Source organism: Nicotiana tabacum, chromosome 4 (genome assembly GCF_000715075.1).
Source record: "Nicotiana tabacum cultivar K326 chromosome 4, ASM71507v2, whole genome shotgun sequence".
Classification (NCBI taxonomy): domain Eukaryota; kingdom Viridiplantae; phylum Streptophyta; class Magnoliopsida; order Solanales; family Solanaceae; genus Nicotiana; species Nicotiana tabacum.
The window spans coordinates 88879211-88889908 of NC_134083.1; positions in this window are offsets into that span (position 1 = coordinate 88879211).

The window sequence follows — 10698 nt, forward strand, 5'->3', positions numbered from 1 at the left end:
TGAACTACTAATAGAATAAACACTTCATTGGCTAGAATTCTTTCACTTAACTCATTTAAGAAAAAACATTGCAACACGTAACTGAATTTCCATAACTGCAGAAATGCAAACCTCAAGTTGTGGTCTAAATCGACATAACTCATCCAGGATCCATTTACACATAACAAGACCATTTAAATCAAATACTTCCCAAATAAATCAAATTATGGTGGCTGCCAATCCCGCACGTACAACTATAATTACCTGTATAACTTAACATGTCGGAGGAACTGATCATTGCCACAATCATGTTGATTCAAACCATTACTAACCGACCCAACTTCTTCCAATTTACTCTCAACTTACCTTAGAAATAACAATAGCTCCATTCAAAAACATAGTAAACCAAATCCGCACTCATTTCGAGTGACCCACATCACGAGACCACATTGTCTCAATACTCATAAACCATCTCATACTCTCCTTATGCACACAATAACATCTCTAACTGGTACATCCATTCTATAAGACTTTTCACGAATCCGAAGTTATTTCTTCCTTTACTCCAATACTGTACCGCATACCCGATGATAACATAAAACATTCCAAGTTCTGTTCGCAATCCACTGCGAAAACTCAGTCCTTAACCACACAACGGACTCGAAATCCTTAGGCACTGCACTTTAATTCTAGAACCCACTAGGACCGTTATTGAGAGTCACCCATTCTGACCTGATCCCGGATATAACCAAACTTCAACGCTCTGCTAGCACATGAACACCTTCTCAAAGAAGCAACCGGCTGAATTCTTTTCCTTGTACATTACATCTACAAAAGGCATAAACTTGGAGTCTTCCCAAAACCTGCACCTCAATCAATAAGGCGAAGTATAGCACACATTTATCAAGTTCCTTGCTCGAATTACTCCTGATATTTTCTTTTCTTAGTCATAAATAATCCACCAATGCATCAATAACCAGAAACTGCAAAAGCCGACAACCACGCGATCCAATCGTAGACTCCCCACTTAGCTTTAAGCTACCATCACATAATGTAGAGCCCATAACAATTCCTCCTTCTCAATTACCATGATCTCGCACTGTTAACCGACCAAATTTCTTGTAGCCTCTTTTTAAAGTTTTTATGAACATTCTGAATTATCAGCCATAATCGTATACTCGACCATCCGCTTTGTAGTAAGTAGAACTCTTCGTAGAAACTTTATCAAAATCATACAACCGCTGACTTGTCCACGTGAGATAGCCCACATGTGGAATTCCATACCGACATCTCCCAATGACACTGCACTAGCTACAACTACCACGAAATCAGTAAACCCTCCTGAGCCCGTGCTCATCCACCAGATGCACAAATCTGTTCATCCCCCATTGACATCAACTGAAAGTCTGACAATATATTCCAAACTTGAAGTCATGTTGCATCCCAACGATAATCAAGTTTTCACACCCCTCTTCATTTCAAGCAAGCTCCTTTCTGCCATATTCAATGTTCCCCAATACAGTAGCCACCATCCCGGATAAAATCCGTAGACCTAGTCATTTTTCCACAATGATTCCCAAATCGCTCTAAACTTTTCTTAAGGCTTGTGTCTATCCTACCACAGAATCCATATTCTACTCTGTCACTCCTACTTCGATTAAACCATCTCCTTTAAGCAATTCCCCGACCTCTACTTTTCATACTTGTTCTGCTAGCAACTCAACCACTGCGAGACACCTCCCACCATGTCCTTCCTAAACCTTCGCTACCCAAAGGTTGCATCAAATCAAAATCCATCTATGTAGCACCTCGACTATTAAATTGCTACCAACTCTAAGCCTCCTCGAAGATCATCTCTCTCGAGCCATCAGCACTAGAAACACCAACTCGATTCTGAAACCGCTAAACTCCGCTATCTCTGACAAACGCGTCTCAGGCACCATTTCCCAACACCCTGCCCCAAAGACAAAAATCAAAGAAGACCAAAACACCGGCGAACCTTAATGTGTTCTAACAAGGACGAATTTACCACATCATAAATGAGAATTCCACCACGCTTGAAAATATCAAGTCTCGTTACTTCATCAACCATACATAGACATCCATAGTCTGATTGCCTTTCCTTTGCTAGAATTGAATGCTGAATCTCTCAGTCATGTACTGAGAAATCTTTTTTTCAAGTCATTCACTACCTTGACACATAAACAAGAACCCTACCATCATTCCAACATTGTGCGATAACAACACATAGACATCATAACAATTCGTGCATAGTTTCAAAACCATAGAAAATATAGATACTGAGTTGGAACAAAAGAACATCCTTCCGCAAGGTGATGATAATAGCCTGCCCGAACACATAGGGAAAAATATCCTGCACCACGTCTGCAGTACCACTACAACTCCTCGACGCCCAATGGATAACAAGCGCCCCACGTCGTGTAAGATTGAGTAAGAAGAAAATAAAGGCATAAGCCTCAAAGGAATCAAATCGCACGGTGAGGAATCAAGAAAGGAAGTTCTCATAACAGCCTTGTAGTCGCTCGAAGATAAGTACATATGTCTCTGTACCGATCCGCAAGACTCTACTAGACTTGCTCATGACTCGTGAGACCTAAGTGAACCTAAGGCTCTGATACCAAGCTGTCACGACCCAAAATCCACTATAGGTCGTGATGGCACCTAACACCGCCGTCAGGCAAGCCAACGTTGATTTACCAATTTAATTTCTCTTTTTAGTATTTTGAAATCATAATTTTCCTTAATTAAATAGTATGAAATAGAACTTATACGGTAACTAGTAATATTTACACGAACTACAATAACGAATAATCAGTAGGAAAACTCCCAAAACCCGGTGTCACAAGTACATGAGCAGTTTTCTAAGGAGTACAATAATAATACAATATCTGTCCAGAATATAAATAAGACAGGATAAAATAAATAGTATGATGGAGACTCGGTGGAATGCGATGCGTATCCTAAATGGTAGCTCACATAAGCTTTCCTCAACAAATGCGCCTACGCGCCAAGATTATCACCTAATGACCTATCAAATCCTGCACATTTAGTGCAGAAGTGCAGCATGCATACATAAATCAACGCGTACCCAGTAAGTATCTAGCCTAACCCTGGAGAAGTAGTGGCGAGGGGTCGACATCTACACTTACTAAAGGTCCAATAAAATAATATAATAATTCATAACAGATTTGAAGTGTACAGCAATAGTGGGGTAAATCTGTAAATTTCATAATCCTAGAAATATTTTTTTTAAAGTATAAATTTCTCGATCTTATATTCTACCTTAATAGCTCAGAAAATGCCAAGTGTCCGTATCAAATAAATAAGGAATAACATAAAATGTCGGGCATCAGTTGAAGGTTTATCTCGTGATATATTCGAACTAATAGCGATATAACGCACGATTCTGCCGAGGTCGTTCGGCCCAATCCAGAATAATGTGAACACTGCCGAGGGTCGTGCGGAACAAACCATAGATGCATCTATATACTGTCGAGGCATTCAGCCCGCTCCACAAGAAATAAAGGAAGTAACCGAATTATGAGACACGTGTTTACAATACAATACATGAGCACATAACAGATATAATCTTTACGCTTCTCAAATAACTCTCCCACAACTCAAAGTGTTAAGGCTTGGCCTATTATACATATATTTATTTCTAAATCAAATTCAGTTATAACTTTAATTAATTAAGCCAGCAGAACGAGTTCAAATAATTCAATTATTACATGATAAAGTCCTAAGTCTACCCGGACATAAACATGCTTTAGCTACGTACTGACTCTCGTCACCTCGTGCGTACGTAGTACCCACAGCTAGTTGCACATAACAATAAATATCACCTAGGGAGTAGTTTCCCCTTCACAAGATAAGACAGGAGACTTACCTCGCTCCGAAGTTTCATAACCGGCTCCAATGCCATTCAAAAGCCTCAACCTGATGCCAGTCTCTTCAAAACTAGTAAAACAACGTGCAAACCAATCAAAATATACCCCAATACGTATAATTTAATAATTTATAATGATTCCCAACTTCTCTCAAAAGCCAACAAAGTCAACCCACGGGCCCACGCGCACTGATTCTGAAACTTTTCGAAGATAAACTTTACCCACAATACCACGAACTCAAATATATAATTTATTCCTAATTCCATGTCCTGTTTCGTGGTCAACATTCAAAAATACCAAATTATAGGTTTTCTACCAAAATCCAAATTTTTTACTAATTTCCATGTTTAAATCTATATATAAACCATATATTTAATTTGTAATAGGTGGGAATTACTTACCTTGTATTGCTTGCAGAAAATCCTCTCAAAATGGCTCTCCAAATTCGGCCAACCTAAGTGAAAAATGAAAGAAGAAGGGCCAAATCCCGTTCTTTAAACAACTCTGCCCAACGACATTTTCGCATTTGCGGTACACTTGGTCGCTTCTGCGGCACAAAGTCCGCTTCTGTGGCTCCCTTCAGACCCCTCAACCTCCGCATCTGCGGCCCTTCCAATGCTTCTGTGCCTTCGCTTCTGCGATGTTTCATCTGCATGTGCGGTTCCGCTTCTGCGGAATTCGACTGCATCTGCAGTCCCAGCCTCCCCAACAAGGTCTGCATCTGTGCTCCAGTGGACGCATCTATAATTACGCAGGTGCAGGAATTTCTTCACACCTACGACCTTTGCCAGTTCACTCCCAGCCGCTTCTGCGGCGCGATCCTTACTTCTACGATGTCGCTTCCGCAGAAGCGATTGCACCAACAACCAGAAAAATCCCAACATTCCCTTCGTCCAAAAATCGATCTGTTAACCATCTGGAATCCACTCAAGGCCCCCTGGACTGTAACCAATTATACCAACGCATCCCAACACACATTACGAACTTAGTTGAGGCCTCAAATCATGCTAAACAACCTCGAAACTACGAATCGATGATCGAAATCCTTTTTTAACTTTCGAACTTTTAAACTTCGACGAACGCATCCGATTCATATCAAAACATTCTAGAATGATGCCAAACTTTGTGCACAGGTCATAAATCACAATGCGAACCTATTTCAAGGCTCAGAATCCAAAACAGATATCGATAATACCAAAGCCCCACTCCAAAACAAACTTAGAAAATTCTTAAATTTGCAAAATATTAACTTTCCATAATAAGCGCCGAAATGCTCCCGGGCCACCCGATACTTTACCCGAACATACGCCCAAGTCCGAAATCATTATACGAACCTATTGGAACCTTCAAATCCCGATTCTGAAGTCGTTTACTCAAAAGTCAAACCTTAGTCAATTCTTTCAACTTAAACTTCCGATATTAGAATTTTCTTTCCAAATCAACTCAAATATTTCCCGAAATTAAATTCCGACCACGCGTACAAGTCATTATATCTGAAGTGAAACTACTCAAGGCCTTAAATAGCTGAATGACATGCTAGAGCTCAAAACGACCGATCGGGTCGTTACAAACACTATGACAAATTAGTGCACCCATGATTTTAAAATTTTGGATCTGCCTCTACATACAAGTGCAATATGAAAGTATCTATATATAATTGTGTTTTCTTTTGAATATTTTAGAAGGGAATACACTGTACAGTGTTCGCAGAGGCGGCCCTTCCCTAAAGCAGATAAAGCAACTGCTTTAGGCCCTACATTTGTGAGGGCCCCATTTTTTGCTACACCTAATAGACCATATATAAGCTTAAAAAAAGTTATGTGAAGTGAAAAATTTGATTTCTTTCTTAACAAATATATAGAAGAAGAATTTGCAACTATTATGAAATGAACATTGAACCCGAATTTCATAAGAAGCGTGTGATATATAAGAAGAAACAATTTGATGAGAACGTTGATAATGAAATCTCAAAATCTCTCGAAGAGTCCTTCAGAGTTGATTACTTCTTATACATGGTAAACAAGGCTATTTTTTCACTTCAAAATAGATTTGAACAATTCGAAATATATAAAAATATTTTTGGTTTTCTATTTAGCATTAAAAAACTGAGATCACTAGATGATGAAAATTTAGAAAAATATTGCCTTAATCTTGAATGTTCCTTAAAGCATAATAATCAATCTGATATTGATGGTTTAGATTTATTTTCTAAATTAAAAGTGTTAAGAAATATATTACAATTAGAAGATAACAGTTTAATTGATATACTCAATCAAAAAAAAAAAGATTTGATTCTTTTTCAAATGCCTATATTTCTTATAGGATAATGTTAATAGCTCATGATACCTCATGTTACTGTAACTTCAGCAGAAAGAAGTTTTTCAAAATTAAAAATGATAAAATCGTAACTAAGATCAATAATGTCTCAAGAGAGTTAAATGGATTAGCTATATTGTCAATTGAGAAAGACTTATTGGAAGAAATTGATTATAATTTTTTTTATAAATAACTTTGCATCTTAAAAAAACTAGAAAAATAGATTTCAAATAAAAAAAAAGGGAACTTTACATAACTGTCACAGTTTAAAAGAAATATAACTAATTTTTAGCATGAAATCTAATATTAGAGTTGTGGCAGGAAAATATTTATATTTGTAGCGCACAGTTCCATTAAAATAGGAATATTAATTATTAATCCCTAAACATAAGCAATTTGAATGGAAAGTCAATAATTTTTTGTACAAAAATTATGTCTTTTTTTTCTCTTTATCTATTAGCTTTCCTTCTTTTTCTTCATCTTCTTAATTTTATTTTCTGCCGAAGCCAATATATTTTCTAAATTTGTTCTATTCGTTTTCTTTTTAATTATCTTTCTTAATTTTTTCTCTTCCTTCTTTCTTCCTTTCTTAACATAAAGATCTTACTTCAATAATAATGTATCTTAATATATACAAAACATATATATAAAAAATATACATTGAATTAACACATATAAAATATACATAAAAAATACATCTTCAATTAAGATGACACTTAGACATGTGAAATATACATAAAAAAATATATCTTAAATTTAATTAAGATGGCATATAAATATACAAAAAAAAAATATACATAAAAAATACATCATGAATTAAAATGGCACTTGACATATAAAATATATTTGAAATATACATCAAAAATACATCTTAAAATAAGATGGTACTTCACAAGTAAATATACAACAATTATTTCACAAATAAATATACAAAAATTATATATACATAAAAATACATTTTGAATTAAAGTAATACTTGATATACAAAGTATAAAAGACGTATAAATCAATACATCTTGAATTTAGGTGGCATTCACATATGCATCAGATTTTCAAAAATGGAGTGAAGAAGATGAATGTTAGAAAAGGAGAATGGAGATGGACAAAAAAAGTACTTCCTGTGATTAATGAGTCAGTTAACTTATTAAATGTTGAGCTTAATTTTTATAATATGCTAATAATGAAAAAAAAGTGCTCTTTATGGAATAATCAATAAATGATGCTATTTTTTTTAAATAATAGTTAAAAAGGATCAAGCGTGTAAAAAAGCCTAAAAAAAATTTAAACCCCTCGTAAAGTTAGATTTTAGGCCACAAAATTTGTCGGGCCCTTGACTGTACCAAATATTTAATATAGTTCTCAAACTGAAGATTCTGTATGGAGCAAAACAATTATTTCCCCATCTACAAGGTAGCTGGTTCTAGCTAGATGCATGGGATCCTCTTGATTCGTAGATTTATAAAAAGAAAGTATTCCAGATTTGGTATGTGCAGGCTCTCACCGTCACTGAAGAACCAAAAATAGAAAGACAAAAGTCAAAAAGTACCGCCTAAAAACATGTAAAATGTACAAAATATGTAACTTGTGCTCCAAATATTTTTTAAGTCACAGTAAAGTATAATTATAAAATATATTTTTTAAGAAACTAACACAATAATATGAGATAAGTCATAACACTATATTAAAATATTCAATAACAAAGATAAAATAAAAAAATTATATAAAATAAATATTGCTAATTAATAAGCCATAATAAAAATTAACATAATCTAAAAATACTATATAGGTCATGCTAAAATAAGTATAGCTAATAAGTACTAATATTAATTACATAACTAAGCACTAAAGAAAAAGATAAACTAAGTTATGCATTTTCATTATAAACCAATATAAAACTAAAATAATTATCCAATTCTAGTATTGAATTGAATTTCTTTTGTTAGTATTAATATTGATTTAAACTTTGTTTGAGTTACTACATTTATGAGCTTTAAAATTTATTTACCCTTCAAGAATGTTAAGTATAAACTTGAAATAATACGTTAAAAGATAAAACTGTGAAAAAATTTAAGAAATATTTATAAATTACATTATAATAAATATTTATATGTATAAAATATTTTTAAAAATTATATAAATATACTTTTGGGTTGGTTTGATTTCAATTTAATTTTTTTTAGTTAAAATCAAACCAAATCAATTATGATCGGGTTTTATTTTCCAATACCAAACCAAATCAAATCAAATCAAACCAAACCACATCGATTTTTTTTTCGATTTGACTCGGATTATCAATTTGGTACGGTTTATCTATTTTCTTTGTACACCCCTAATTTGAGACAAGTCTAAGAAATAAATAATGAGAATTTCGCGGAAGTAGTGTCAGCCTATTTAATTTATAAGTGGGTTTGAATCTAGGACTATGGTAATTTTAAAATACTACTCCTTCCATTTCATTTTATTAAATTAATATAATGTAGTTCGAATTTCGAAGTACGTACAAGGGTTAAGCGGATTGGTCTTCGGCGTGAATTTGAATGAATTTCTTTTTTTAAACAATTTACATATTTTGTAACTACTCAAAAAGTACTATAAATTATACTCCAATAGTTATCAATTTAAGATATTTAAAAAGTGTTTGAAAAAATCTGGTAAAAGATTTATTTTCGGAAAAATATATTTACACGTGCCAACACGTATATAAACATATTAATTTTTCACAACATAGTGTCGGACAACACACTTACAACAGGATATCTGTGCGTGCCTGAACAATAATGCGGAGTTCCAACTTCTCTAAATTATTATGAATGTCATCTGAAACAGACGTTGAACAGATAATGATAACTTGATAAGATTTGATTCTGAACCTACTGATTTTATCCACAATGTTTTAGTTTCGTCATAAAATTAACTCATGACCTCTCTGTTAAACTAGGTATTTTATGTATATATTTTTTAAGAATTAGTCTAATATTATCTGATGGCACACATGTTTCATAAAGTTTAATATTGAGTTATTTATCCAAAAGAACATGGATTAGTTTTCACTTAACTTTTTTTTGGTCATTTTCTAATAGAGACTCATGTTTTAGAAATCCTAAATTCGACTCTGGATACAATTGTCTTCAAAGAGCAAGAACTCTAACTTTTCTAACCAGAGAGGCAGCGATAGAACTAGTTAGTTCTAGAAGGGAAGAACTACATGAAGAGAACCTTGGAGCAACAGTAAAATCGTCTCCATGTGACCTATAAGTTACAGGTTTGAGTCGTAAAAGTAGCCGCTAAGATTTATAATATTAGAATAGGTTGTCTACATCATATCTTTAGAAGTGTAACTCTTCTTCGAACCCTGTATAAGTGCGAAATATTTTATACACCGAACTGCTTTTTTAGAGAGGCAGAGAAAAAACTTTTAGCTTTATTATAAGTACTAGCGGAGGGGTAGCCCGGGAAAAGCCCGAGCCCAACGTGAACAAAGCTATCTTTTTTATTATACATTATGTTGTCCTATTCGATTCTAACCGTAACGTTATGTGTATCAGTGGGTCTGCTTGAGCTGAGCCCAGGCCCAACATTAATGTTGGTTTAAAAATCTATAAGCACTCAAAAAATTTAATTCTCGAGTACTATATATACACTAAAAGTAAATATCTTAATGTTATTAAATCTATCAGAATCTAATTTGCTTTCATTTACGCTCACAGTCAGGCAAATAAACTAATGGCTATTGTAGAATAATAGTGCTTAATTTTAGCAAAAAAACTCAACCTAGCGTGAATCTTACAAGCTTTTAATCAAATTGCATCTATAATTCATTAAATCTCTACAGGATATGTTTTACTTCTGTGTATGTAGTATGAGAATAAGTGATGAAACATATTTTTATGTTACTCTTGTATTGGTTGTCCCCTTTTAATTGGAATTGGTTTTCAATAGCTATTATGTTACAAGTTTATTTATCTTCGTATAAAAGGTCTCTTGTAAAGCTATTTTCGCCTACGTGATTATCTATATTAGTACTTCCGAGCAGGAACATTTGCCTACTTTGCTCTTTATATGTCCAATTAAACACAGAAAAATTATTAGAGCAAAAAATTTTATACTAAGGCTCCTAGGCTTTTACTTGTGAGCTGTAAGGGAAAGAAGCAAATTAACAGCAAAAGTAGCAGAATCTCATAGAAGATATGATCCAATAGCTAAACAGAGTATTGGTAGAAACCCAATGATCAAAACCCCAAGAAAACCTACCCACAGAAAAGAAAAAATCCAATTGTTGTTGACGTGCATACCTTTGAGTTCTCTAATAAAATTTTTGATATATATATATAGGACCTTAACACATTGACTTTATTTGAGCACACTTTCATAGTATAGAGGTTGTTTACTATCCTTACCATAGTAAAGAAACTCTTGTAAAGAAGAAATAATACGTGCCAAAGAGTAATGAAATTCCTGAGACTCAGCAAGAATATGTCATACCTATAATTTA